Source organism: Linepithema humile, chromosome 2, assembly GCF_040581485.1.
Source record: "Linepithema humile isolate Giens D197 chromosome 2, Lhum_UNIL_v1.0, whole genome shotgun sequence".
NCBI classification, from domain to species: domain Eukaryota; kingdom Metazoa; phylum Arthropoda; class Insecta; order Hymenoptera; family Formicidae; genus Linepithema; species Linepithema humile.
The window spans coordinates 17,308,649-17,322,523 of NC_090129.1; the positions used below are offsets into that span (position 1 = coordinate 17,308,649).

General features: G+C 32.2%; 1 long non-coding RNA gene across 1 annotated transcript; it reads left to right on the forward strand.

Annotated features, from left to right (window-relative positions):
* Positions 1–4,517: 4,517 nt before the first annotated feature.
* Positions 4,518–13,276, forward strand: LOC136997683 (uncharacterized). Its single transcript, XR_010888321.1, has 2 exons — positions 4,518–9,116; positions 9,203–13,276. It is a non-coding gene; the product is annotated as an uncharacterized lncRNA (long non-coding RNA).
* The last annotated feature ends 599 nt before the right edge of the window (positions 13,277–13,875 follow it).

Genomic DNA, 13,875 nt, shown 5'->3' on the forward strand with positions numbered 1-13,875 from the left:
TGAATGGACACAGTATACTTTAATCATTTAATGTACTTCTTCGAAACATTGTATATTTCAACAAAATAATAAAAATATAACTAGTACATATTTATGACACAATTCAAATTGATAAACATTATGGAATTTTCCTATCATCAATAACTAGATGTATCAAACTAATTAATAAATTATATGGCACTGATTCCGAAAAAGACAGTTGTGTAATCATAATTTTTGCAAAAAGTTGATAAAATATCGTTCAGGATTAAGGATTAAGTATTTGTAACCGAGTCACCAATATAGCGTAGCAATCGATTGTATTAAGATTGTATAAAGATTGTATAAAGTAAATTAAGATTGTATCGATTGTATAAAGCTGACATAGTCAAATATATACAAATTAAACAATTAAGGATATGCGCATATTTTATCGCGATACCAGAGATTAGAATTTATATATTTTATATTTGGCATTTATATTTTATACTTGGTACATATTTTTATGGCTGTGTGTGTGTGTGTGTGTATGTGTGCAGAATTTTCGTATTATTCGTTAACTTGTTAAAATTGCCTTTGCAAAAGGAGGCGTTCATTGTCTGACTCGAAAAGCTGCTTTTTTATCCTGCAACTTCTGTTGCAGATAACCGGCGCGATCGTAAACTTCATGCATTATCTGGCAGGAGAGTTTCGCGGGACATTATTACTACGCTCCAGTCCGAAACTGGGTAAAATTAAAGGAAAACAACGTCGGCTGTAGTTTAAACGCGCCATCGCTAAGCCCGCGAGCCGCGCTTATTACTTTTTAATTAACGGCAAGCGCATTTGGGGTTTGTTCTTATCGACGGACACACTATCGCACTATTTTCCTATATTTTTTATTCTTGCTTTTATACTATGTATATATCTGCATGATTACGTGAGAAAACAAATTAAAGATTATTTTTTAGGCTTTCTGTGAAAAATATCCTGTTTTTTTTTTTTTTTGTTTATTTTTTCTAGATAAAAGGTCAAAAATATGTTTTGTAAAATAACTGAAGAGAAATTTAAGAACAAATCTTATTTTATAATATAATTAAATCGCTATAGTTACATAAATACGCTGTTATTTAACTTTCATAGCTCATCCATGCATTTTCCGCATTTTTTTTCAAGAATCGCAGCGAGATATAATAATATTTATTGGGTTTGACGTATGTAGCGCCATTAAAATCCTGCTGCGTAATAGTTTGTCGAAGATAGATTCGGGTTTTAAGCCGCAATAAAATCATAACCGGATTGCGCCACGTGAACGGGGCCTCAATTATTTCGACGAGACGTTCGAGGGAGATGGATTTCGTCGGGGAAAGAGAAAGCAAACGCCGCAGATTTAAAGCAACGCCATCGGGGGTTTACGCTGGGAATTATTTTACAATTTTATAGAGAGAGAGAGACCATGTTTCCGCATTCTGAATTTTACAGAGGGCATATGTACCCCCATCCTCATTCTCCTTCCATCCCCGTTACATTTTACACGCTTCCTCGCGCGATATAAGCTACCTCGACATAATCTCCGGAAGGGAAAAAATGTGTACTCATGCAAGGTATTCATTTTGCGGATACGCGGCGCATCGATGATTAACTCGCGAGTGTTACGAATTAACTGCACTCAAAATCGAGTTTATTCTCTGTCGGAGAAAAATGCAAAATTAACAATACAAATAGTGTGTAATCAGATTTTACACACATAACACGCACACAATTGACATAATACTGACAAACTTTTTGCACATATTCTTTTGTGATCTTTCCTGCTGAAAATGCGAACGAACAAATAATGCTGATAAATGTGATTCTGTTTCTCTCGTGTTACATATAAAATATCTAATATAAAGCAAACATAACATTTAACGTGTAAACCAAAATATGAACACATTCGAATGCCCACATTTGCTCTTAATTTAACGATTTGTTTGTCGAGTACCCAGCTGCGGTGACGTTTAACGTCATTCTTACATGCGAAGAGCGCATCAACTCGGTAATATCTTCAACATTCTCACAGAATATAATTACCAGAGATATTTAAGACGTCGTTTTCCTTTTTCAGCACACATATTCTCTCTGTCTCTAACAATTGCAACGATGAAACAACGAATGCAGAGTTAGTTTTTCCGCTGTCGCAGCGTTGGAATAATCAGTTAACTTCGCGACAAACTGTTTTCGTTTTTTTACGACGAACTTTAAACAGCACTTTGTTATGCATACTCCTATATATAAATAAAATAATTCTTCGTTTGAGTGTGTTATTTGCTTATAGTTTAGTTGGTTACGTAACATAAATATAAATTATCTACTTATTATATTAAAAAGGTCGTGCTTGTTATACGCGCATATAGTCTTTTTTTTGGATTCATAACATGATTTTACAATAACTATTATAAAATTTGTTCAATCCTCACTGACGCACCGCGCTCTTTTCATGTATCGATTTACAAATACAAGTACGTAATGTTATAGTGGCAAAAAGACAGTCCCGTTAAACAGAGGACTGCTGCGAGCCCGCGTTCTCCCGCGACGAGCTCGCTGCTCATTGTCAGACAAAATTCAACTGTCATTCCAAATAACTATTCACAACTTGCCCAAGAAACCAAGGTAGATTCTTGCATACGAAAATACGCGTACGTCGGCTCCTGTCTGGTTATACCTGACCCGGGTCTGCCGGAAAGGGACTGACACACACACACACACACACACACACACACACACACGCGCGCGCGCGCGCGCGCGCGCGCCCGCGGAGTTCGGGCCCGTCTGCATTTCGCCTGCAGGGCGGTCTGCCCTCATTAGACACCGCACGCTCGCGCAAAGACACGTACACGCGTCCCTCAGCATGCAATCATCCTCCGAGATCTCCGTCATTCCCTCGAATGACTTTTCGCCTTTCATGCTGCGAAACTCCGGACTGTAGAACCGCCGCCCGGCCTCAGCGAGGCTCAATGGCTGCGCCAAATCTGTCCTCTTCGGCCCCCAATAATTGTGTTCCAAGAATTCTTATCGTCGCTGTTCGTTGTACATCTGCAAAAAATTTTAATAAATATTAGATCGACCGCAAAAAGGTTTTCCGTAAAGACATATTTTAAATAAAATTATACTGATTTTTGAGAGTTTGGAAATGTTTTAATCAAAAATAATGTATTTAGCGATTAAATTTGGACGTAAAATTCTCTATTCTGTAAAAAATTGAACTTCCCAAATGTAACAACTATTATAAACTGCGTTCAAAAAATTCTTTTTATTCGAAAGACACAAATACTTGCGAACTTATTCACGATTCAGTGAACATCTATTTGCTTCACCGGAGTTGAGAAGTTAGTCGATTTGACGTTTGAAAAGCGTAAGTGTGCATTTGAACACAAGATTCACCTCAAATTTTTATCAGGACGATCAACACACGATATGACAACTAATTTTAAAGATTTGCTGGAGATTCTCGAAAGATGGTCGAGAGAAACACAGACAGACGCGTCTTTCGCAGTCCAAATGATTCTCATCGCGTTTGCAATCAAAAAATCTGGTGTTTCGCGTCTCGGTACGAATGGAGTCCCTTTTGTACGTTCCTTTTTTAATTCGTTCTATCTTCCCTTGCCATGTCTTTTCCCAGATTTCTCCCCCCCCCCCCTCCCCCACCCTTTCCTCTCTTTTTCTCTTTCTCCCGTCGACGGTTCATTCTGATATTGCCAAATATTACGGGCGAATAAAGCAGTATGGCCATCTTCATAGCGCTTTGTCCGTTGTGCACAATAGCGTACAACGGGGAATAATAAGAAAGCGGCGGATTCCCGATCGAACCGACGAAGAGAATCATCGAAGGAAAGGGAAGAGATAGAAAGAGAAAAGGATGGAGGCTGCAGAAGACAAAAGATAAACCCGACCGATTCCACGATACGATCCGCTGAATCCATATTTGTATATTTCTATCTATTTCTTTTTATTGCGTCTCTTTCTATCATTTCTAATCTTTATTCTCCCCTCTTCAAATTTCTCGTGTGTTATTTTGGTGTCTCAAAACGAGACGACATATTATACAGACAGATCTACGCTGAAACATTTAAAGCTCATAAATTAGCAACACTGCATCTTTAAGATAAGGCTAATCAAATTTAAAGGAAGATAATCAGTGACAATGTAGAGCATGTCACGATATTTCGTGGAGAATAAAACAACTACTTCTATATTCGATAATGTAACCAATTTCTATTTTTTTTTTACTGTCTAGACTTGCAATTTAAAAATAATTAAAATGTGCTTTCGTATGGCTCAGACTTAAATAAATATTAGTCATTACAATGCATTTTAGATGCTATTTTATCACAAAATATTATCATAAATTTTGTATTGAAAAACTTTATCTTAAAATAATCCGTTTCGATGCATCCAAAAATGTTTTAATTAATTGTTATTTAATTCTTTTTACATTTTAGCTTAATCAAATTTATCGGAAGGCACACTTGCAATTAGTGTTCGACGCAATCTGAACGGTTTACATACGTCACGAAGAGAATATGTCCTTCAAGATCACTGCACTCTTATGTAAAATTACCGACATACTTGTCAGAATGCATCAGGTTCACGGTCGACTCAAGGGAATCCAACGGTACGTATCGACATGGTAATCATAATATATGTACGAATGTTCAGTCTGTCGGAATCTAACGTCTGTGACAAGAGGCGCCTCTCTCTCTCTCTCTTTCCCCTTCCCTCTCCCACCCCGCTCTCTCACAGACGTTCGATCAGACTTTGCGGCTACCTCCACATAATTAGAATCGTTCTTCGATGATGTCAGCTGCAGTCCGATGTCAATGCCACTTGTTATCTCTCTTATGTTTATTATCAACGTGGATATTTACGTATATAATATATATAATATAAAGACCATAATTTATATTTAAGAGCAGTGATTTACATTAGAGAACAGCAAGAACATAAATTGCCTTGCTAAAATGCTGATCTTAAACTTTATATTTCACTCGAGCTGAATACGCCATTTGAAACACACATGCTGACAAAGGATCTGACGACGATGAGTAATTTACATTATACGTCTAAATGTGTATGTGAGAAATGCATTCTTAGAATGTGCAATAATAAGTAGTTGAAGTACAACAAATTATTGTCATTGTGGATGATTAGAAACTTATGCGTTATTATCTAGTTGCAATGACATAATTAAAGCTATTATTAACTTTGTAATCGCTTACGTAAGTGTGAAGCTCGTTAAGCTCATCGTGAAAGTGAAGAACATCTACTTATACTAATTGTGAGATTCTCTAAAAATTGGAATAGAGTATCTTTTCTGTACAAATTTTTTTGTCCACCAATACAATCCCCCATAGTAAAAAAGTCACAGTGACATTATAATAAACTCACAATAAAGTCATAAGGTCACAGAAAAATTGTGATGTTACTGTGACATTATCAGAAAGTTACAATAATATCATTAGTTACAGTCGTGGTGATATACTCATAATATAACATAAAATTTCGCAGAAATATTACAACAAAATTCCAAAAACATTACAAAAACAGTATTCAGTCATTACTCCCATAGCAAAACAAATCACAGTGATATCATAATGGGTGTTTACGATAATTCAAGTTCGAATTAGTTTCACTAGGACCAAAAAATGAGATATACATAACCATCTAAAACCTTTATGATTCATGACAACTCGACGCTGTCTTGTATTGCTTGAGTTAAATTCATTGAATTTGTTGAGTTTAATAAATATAATTATATACATATAAATATATATATATATAATTATATCTATTAAAGAGGTATACCAACACATACATACCAACATTATTTGTTTCTTTCATAGACTGATTTGCAGTTGACATTTTTTTATTACAATAAAATTTGCTCAATAAACTCAACAAATTCAATGAATTTAACTCAAGCAATACAAGACAGCGTCGAGTTGTCATAAATCATAAAAGTTCTAGATGGTTATGTCTATCTCATTTTTCGGTCCTAGTGAAACTAACTCGAACTTGAATTATCGTAAACACCCAATGACATTTCTCTGTGACGCTCGAATATGTCATAATGAAATCATAATAAAGTCATAGTGACATGCAAATGTCCGCTTTATCACAGATATAATGCTATGACATTATTGTGATATGAAAAATAAAATAAAAATAAAGATATAAAATAAGAAATATATATATCACAAAAACACTTGACCCAATGTAATTAATTAAATAATAAAATAATTTTAAATTTAAATAATTTATTTTATAACATTAAAAATTTTATGGAAAGTGGACTCTATTAAGTCCTTCTTAAGTCAATAATAAACGAACAATTTTTATTCGTTCGGATATTTATCTACCCAATTTCTGAACAATCAGTTTATTTAAATTCCCTGTGTTGGGATTCAGATATTAAACTAATAGAAAAAGTTACACAAGCGAGGAGCTCGGTAGGAAACATCGCTAGTGATTATTAGCCGTCTTTTGCAAGTTTTATATAATTCTCATGATTAAAGCTTAAATACGAGATAAATAGCGCATAATGCGTCACATAGCGGCAAGTAAACGAATTAATCTGAATACTGATTTGTAGTTTTTGGAACGTTGTCGTAATATTTCTGCATTTCTTTTTATGTCATATTATGATGATCATCACGACTGTAATTAATGATATCACTGTAACTTTCTGATAATGTCACAGTGACTTCACAATTTTTCTGTAACCATGTGACTCTATTGTGAGTCTATAGGTGCCTTTTCACGCTGACGCTCGACGCTCATTTTTAGCGTCCAAATATGTCACGTGAACAAAGTTGACGCTGGATGTAAGAAATGCATGAAAAGAGTTTCTCGTAAAATTTAGCGTCAGTCAGGGTCTGCGTCGGTATTTATCAATATTCGTATATATCAAAACTGCTAAAAGTTTTTGTCACTGATTTTGTTCAGTTAATTTTTTCACTCGCTTTATTAATAATTATTGTTTTAAATATTAAAAAAAGTGTAATTAAGTAGGAATAAGATAAAAACCTTTGGTTACCAGTTCTACTTATTTTATCAAAAATGCTAAAAAAATGTTTATTAATAATTTTTTTATCATATGTAATATTTTTTATTATATGTTTACAAACATAAAATATTTACTTCATATCATATTATTTATTTTGATAAGTATACAAAATGTATATCTTTTCAATTAAACAAAGTTTTATATTATTGCAAACTTTGATAAGTAGAGTAGGAAAAACGATATTAGAATAGTTGTTCAGTATTAGAAAATTTCTAATGTAATACTTAAGAATAGCATTTTTCAAAGTTAGAAAATTAATTGTATAGAATAAAAATGCACAGCATATTTGTATATATTATATTTCAAGCTTTTATTTATAATAAAATAACTTTTTATTGAATTAAATTTACATAACATTGATATTAAATTTACATAATTAAACATATATAATATAAAGATAATTATAAAAATATATTTTGCAAATAAATACAATACTGCTGATTCTTCCAAACCTCAAAAAGTATCATTTTTAATTCATTACTTATTTATTCTTTTTATTTTCTTTATATATATGTAGTATTGGATAATAAATTCAATTATTACTTTTTATTACTCAAATAACATCCATTTTTATTGACAAGGTTGAAAGACCACATGAGACATATGCAAATCCAATAGCGAATAGCACGCACAGACAGATCATCGCACAGATCGCACGACTTGACGCTAAAGCTAAAAAAATCCAGCTTTTTTTCTTGACGCTAGCGTCAACTCGAAGTCACGTGACTATGGGCAACGCTGAAACGAGCGTCCCTTGAATTTGCACCTTATTGCAATGTTACTTTGACGCTGTTATTCGTAATTCGTTCGTTCGCCGTTATGTGACGCATTATGCGTTCTTTTTCTCATATTTCAATTTTTATAAGAATTACATAAAACTTGCGAAAGGCGGCTAATAATCAATGCTATTGCGATGTTTCCTAGAGTTCAGTAAATCATCGTTATAGCATAAATAATAATTAAACATATAATAACTTTTTCTATCAGTTTAATATCTGAATCTCAACAGAGGGAATTTAGATAAACTGATTGCTCAAAAATTGGATAGATAAATATCCGAATAAATAAAAATTGTTAAGAATAATGTCATTCCATTACTATGTTTTATGTTTTCTATGACTTTAGATCGCTTTTGTTTTTTTTCTCTCTCTCTGGTTATGTTGTTGGATATAGAGAAAGTAAACCGCGTGCAAGTATGTAAAAGTATTTAATAAGTTTGATTCAAATATACTTAATTTGCTCAAGCACTACACGTATAGTTTGTTTAACTGCATCCTAAAGAAATAATTCTCATATATATTCAAGAGGTTATGGGCCCAGGATTGCAATAATTACGAGAGACAATTGATTTTAAAGTAAGGTTATATTTTTCCTTTGTATTACTTCTGGCTCGTTTTGAAAATGACCCAAAATAAAAATAACAGTTATAACATTGATCCATTAAATGGCAATAATTATGAAGCCTGGAAATTTCGAGTTAATACAATATTGACAGAACACAATGTAGAAGATATGATACTCGTTAAATACAGTGATGAAAATTATGATACATCGAAGCAGAAAGAAGAAGCCAAAAAGAAGGAAAATAAGTGCAAATCTATACTTGTACAATGTATTGATGATACGCAAATCGATATTATTAGAGATAAAGAAACAGCATATGATATGTGGATAAGTTTACAAGAGGTATATGAAAAAAAGAGTTTGTCTGGAAAAATATTTCTTAGAAGGAAATTAATGTCGATGAAAATGAGTGAAGCAGAAAAGTTAGAAGACTTTTTATTAAAATTCGACCGTGTTTTATGTCAGCTGAAATCGGCAGGTGCCGATATAAAAGAAGAAGATGCTATTTGTACACTGCTTCTCGCATTACCAAAATTATATGAGACAGTGGTAACCGTCCTTGAGAACATGACAGTCGAGACGTTGGACTTAAATTACGTAAAGGCAAAATTAAGAATAGAGTCTGAGAAGAGAGAGGAAAATAATGGAGATCAAAATGAATCAATAAAGAAAGCTGCATTTATGTCTAATATAAAATGTCACAATTGTGGTGAGAGTGGACATATTAAGAAATACTGTAAAAAGACATCCCAAATTCAACCAAGTTATAACAATACTCAAGAAAATACATTCCAGGGAACTAGAGGTAGGAGAGGTATGAATTAAAGCAACACGAACCTTGGGAATGCTACTAACAGAAGAGGTCATCGAGGTTGGAATCAATCAAATCATAGACGCACCAACTACAACCAACAAATGAGAAGAGAAGACTATGTTGAAACGGATAAGACTCGCGAAGATAGTATATGTTTTATAAGTAATAGGAATGATAGCATGGAAACCGTAAGAAATGAAAATATTTTGTTTTTTGTTGATTCGGGATGTACCGGTCATAAGGTTAATAATAAGGAATATTTTAGTGACTTTATGACATTAAATGAGCCAATAAGAATAGCAGTTGCTAAAGATAAAAATTATCTAGAAGCGGTAGGTGTTGGAAATATTAATGTTTACAGTTACGTAAATGGCAACAAAATTAAATGCACGATTAAAAATGTTTTTTATATTCCAAATCTGAGGAAAAATCTATTATCTGTTAGAAAGTTAGAAATGTTCAATATAAAAGTAGTGTTTGAAAGAGGTAAAGTAAAATTATTGGATGGAAATAGATTGATTGGCTTGGATCTCAGAAATAATTTGTATGAAATATATTTTAAAGTACTGAAAAGTGAATGTTTGAATACTGATAAAGAAGATGAAAAACTTAAGTTATGGCATAAGAGATATGGTCACATAAGTCATTCATATTTAAAGAAGTTAATAAATAATGATATGGTTGATGGTATTGAAAAATTAAAGTTAAGTAAAGTAGAATTTTGTGAATCATGCGTAAATGGAAAAATGACAAAGCTACAATTTGGAACGAGAAAGAAAAGTAAACTTATTCTAGAAATAATACATTCAGATGTTTGTGGTCCAATTGATCCAGTTTCACATGATGGTGATAAATATTTTGTTACATTTATAGATGATTATTCAAATTTTATTTGTGTTTATATGAATAAAGCCAAAAGTAAAGTATTTAGTTGTTTTAGAGAATATATACAAATGGTACAAACTAAATTTAATAAACGAATAGCGATGTGATAATGGCAAAGAGTATGTTTCAGGTGAAATGATACATTATTGTAAAGAAAACGGCACTGTTATTGATTATACAATACCATATACTCCCCAGCAGAATGGTAAAGCTGAACGTTATAATCGCAGTCTAGTGGAAAAAGTAAGATCAATGATAAATGATTCAAAGGTACCACAACATTTTTGGAATAAAGCGGTAAGAACAGCGGCATATATCTTAAATCGTAGTCCAAGCGCAAATCAAGAATCAATTACTCCTGCTGAATTATAGTATGATAGAAAACCAGATGTTAGAAACTTGAGAGTTTTTGGTACAATGGCGTATTCACATGTGCCAGGACAATTTAGAAGTGAATTTAATAAGAAATCTGAAGAGTGTATAATGATGGGGTATGTAAATAATGGTTACAGATTATGGAATGTCAAAAAAGAAAAAATTCAAACTTCTAGAAATGTAGTATTTAATGTGTGTGTGTGAAGATATTTTCTATCATAAACAAAATCAGAAAAGTAACATTGTCAGGATCAAAAATGTAGATGCAAATAGTGACGTAGATGATGATAATGATGCAAATTTAGAAACAGAAGAATCAGAAACTGAAAGAATTAGAACCACAGAGAGATGAAAATGTAAAGATTAAAAGTAAAAGAAATATAAAGCGTCCAGAAAAATTTAATGATTTCGAAATGTATATGGCTTTCGATGCTATGTCTTTTGTAGAAAATGTTCCAAATGATTATGATGACTTAAGAAACAGAATAGATAAGAATCTGTGGGAGGATGCAATGAGTAGAGAAATAGAATCTATAATTAAAGCAAATACATGGAAGTTAATGGTTAAACCTAAAAATGTAGAAATATTGGATACAAAATGGGTATATAGTTACAAACCACTTGAAAAAGATAAGTTAGATCAATATAAGGCGAGATTAGTTGTAAGAGGTTTTGCGCAAAAGAAAACATTTAATTATGATAAATTATATTCACCCGTTGCAAAGATGGCTACTATAAGAACTTTGTTAGCTATAGGAAATCAACTTCAATATCATTTCATGCAACTAGATGTTAAAACTGCATTTTTACATGGAAATTTGAAGGAAAATATTTATATTTATCCGCTTAAAGGTGTTAAATATAAAACTGGCCACGTGTTCAAGTTAAACAAATCGCTCTATGGGCTAAAACAATCGTCCAAATGTTGGAACAATAGAATTAATGATTTTTTATTAAGTCTGAATTTTCAAAGATCAAACAATGATTACTGCTTATATTTTAAGAAATATAAAAAAAAACTGTTTACTTATTACTATATGTTGATGATATAATACTGGCAGGTCCAAATTTAAGTTGTATAGAATACTATAAAGACAAATTAACTCAAGAGTTTAATGTGAAAAATAAAGGAGTACTTAAAAATTTTCTTGGCTTAGAAATAGAGTATGATAAAGTAAATAGTATATTAAAAATTAACCAAAAACGATATTTGCTAGGAATTTTAAGAAGATTTAATTTTGAAAACTGCAAACAGTGTGTAACACCTATTGAATCTAAATTAGATTTATGTAACTGAATTTGAAAGTGATAAAACTACAGATAAACCAGTGAAAGAATTAATAGGCTGTTTAATGTATTTAATGTTAGGTTCACGTCCAGATTTAAGTTTTGCCGTAAACTATTTTAGTAGATATCAGGATAAATATCCGAATGCCGTGTGGCAACATCTCAAAAGAATATTAAGATATCTCAAAGGGACAAAGGATTTAAGTTTAGTTTATATTAGAAAAGAAGAGAAGCACCCATTAGTGTGTTATGTAGATGCAGATTGGGGAGGAGATGTACATGATCGGAAATTAGTGTCTGGATACTTAATTAAAGTGTTTGGTAGTATAGTATCTTGGACCACTAAGAAACAAAATTGTACTGCGTTATTAACGACTGAAGCTGAACTTATAGCGTTATGTAATTCTGTTGTGGATGGACTTTGGTTTAAAATGTTGTTATTAGATTTTAGTATAAAAACTGATAAGATTACAATATTTGAGGACAATCAAGCATGTATATTCTTAGTTAAGAATCCGGAAAATAATCGAAGAGTTAAACATATAGATCTGAAATATAAGTTTGTTTGTGAGAACTTTAAAAATGGAACTATACAATTGGAGTATATTAATGGTAAAGATCAACAAGCAGATATATTAACTAAAGGCTTAACAAGTGCTTTATTTTGTAAGAATCGTAAATGTTTAAATTTAGATAGTTAGAGAGAGCATATTATGAAGCATTATAAATTATCAGTAGATTAGAAATTATTTTAGTTGAACAATGCGATACTATGTAAGTTGTGTTATTTTGTGAAATATTATTTTAAATCTTAAGTTGATTTTAGAGAATGACATTAAGAGAGGGTGTTAAGAATAATGTCATTCCATTACTATGTTTTATGTTTTCTATGACTCTAGATCGCTTTTGTTTTTTCTCTCTCTCTCTCTGGTTATGTTGTTGGATATAGAGAAAGTAAACCGCGTGCAAGTATGTAAAAGTATTTAATAAGTTTGATTCAAATATACTTAATTTGCTCAAGCACTACACGTATAGTTTGTTTAACTGCATCCTAAAAAAATAATTCTCATATATATTCAAGAAAAATTGTTCGTTTATTATTGACTTTAGGATCCCCTGAAGAGTAGAGTCCACTTTCTATAAAATTTTTAATGTTATAAAATAAATTATTTAAATTTAAAATTATTTTATTAATTACATTGGGCCAAGTGTTTTTGTCATATGTATATCTATTTCTTATTTTATATTTTTATTTTTATTTTATTTTTCATATCACAATGATGTCATAACGACATTATATCTGTGATAAAGCGGACATTTGCATGACTTTATTATGATTTCATTATGACATATTTGAGCGTCACAGAGCAAATATCATTATGATATCACTATGATTTGTTTTGCTATGGGGAATGTGTACTTATTTTTCAACATATTAGACTGTTTTATTTTTTATTAAATTTATTCCAAAATGATTTATTTTTTGCGCAGTTTGATACATTAATAAATTTGTAACTCGTATCCTTTGCTACGAAGTTTCCTATTTCAATCAAAACAGCATAGAATAGTCATGTTACCAAATCAACCGCGTAATAACTCTTTCAAATCTTGCAAAAAAACCACGAAAATGGGTTCCCACATTCGCGCGAACTTACGCCGCATCGCGCCGAACTGCATTCTGTAAACCCGACAGAAAATCGCAGCAAAAAACATCACAAAGCGACTTTGTAATACACGGCGGTTCACTTGAGTTTGGCGAAACACACACACACACACACACACACACACACATACACATTCTGCCGATCTCAACACACAGTCAATATTCTACAGTTACGAGCACGTAACCTCTGTCCGTAATAACTCTCTCGATCCCTTGCTTTTTATTTCTCTCTCTTTCTTTCCCTTTCCTTTTCTCTCTTCCACCCTTTTCTCGCTCTCATTCTCTTCGGAGGTCCAAAGGAACCTGTCTCACTAGTCGATCCACCAATGCTCCTTCGTGGACTCTTCTGCTCGTCTACTGTTTACATGAGCAACACACCGTTCCGGTCCCTCACTGATCTTATTGTTGCGATAGTATCACCGAATACGTAAACACGTTTTGTGC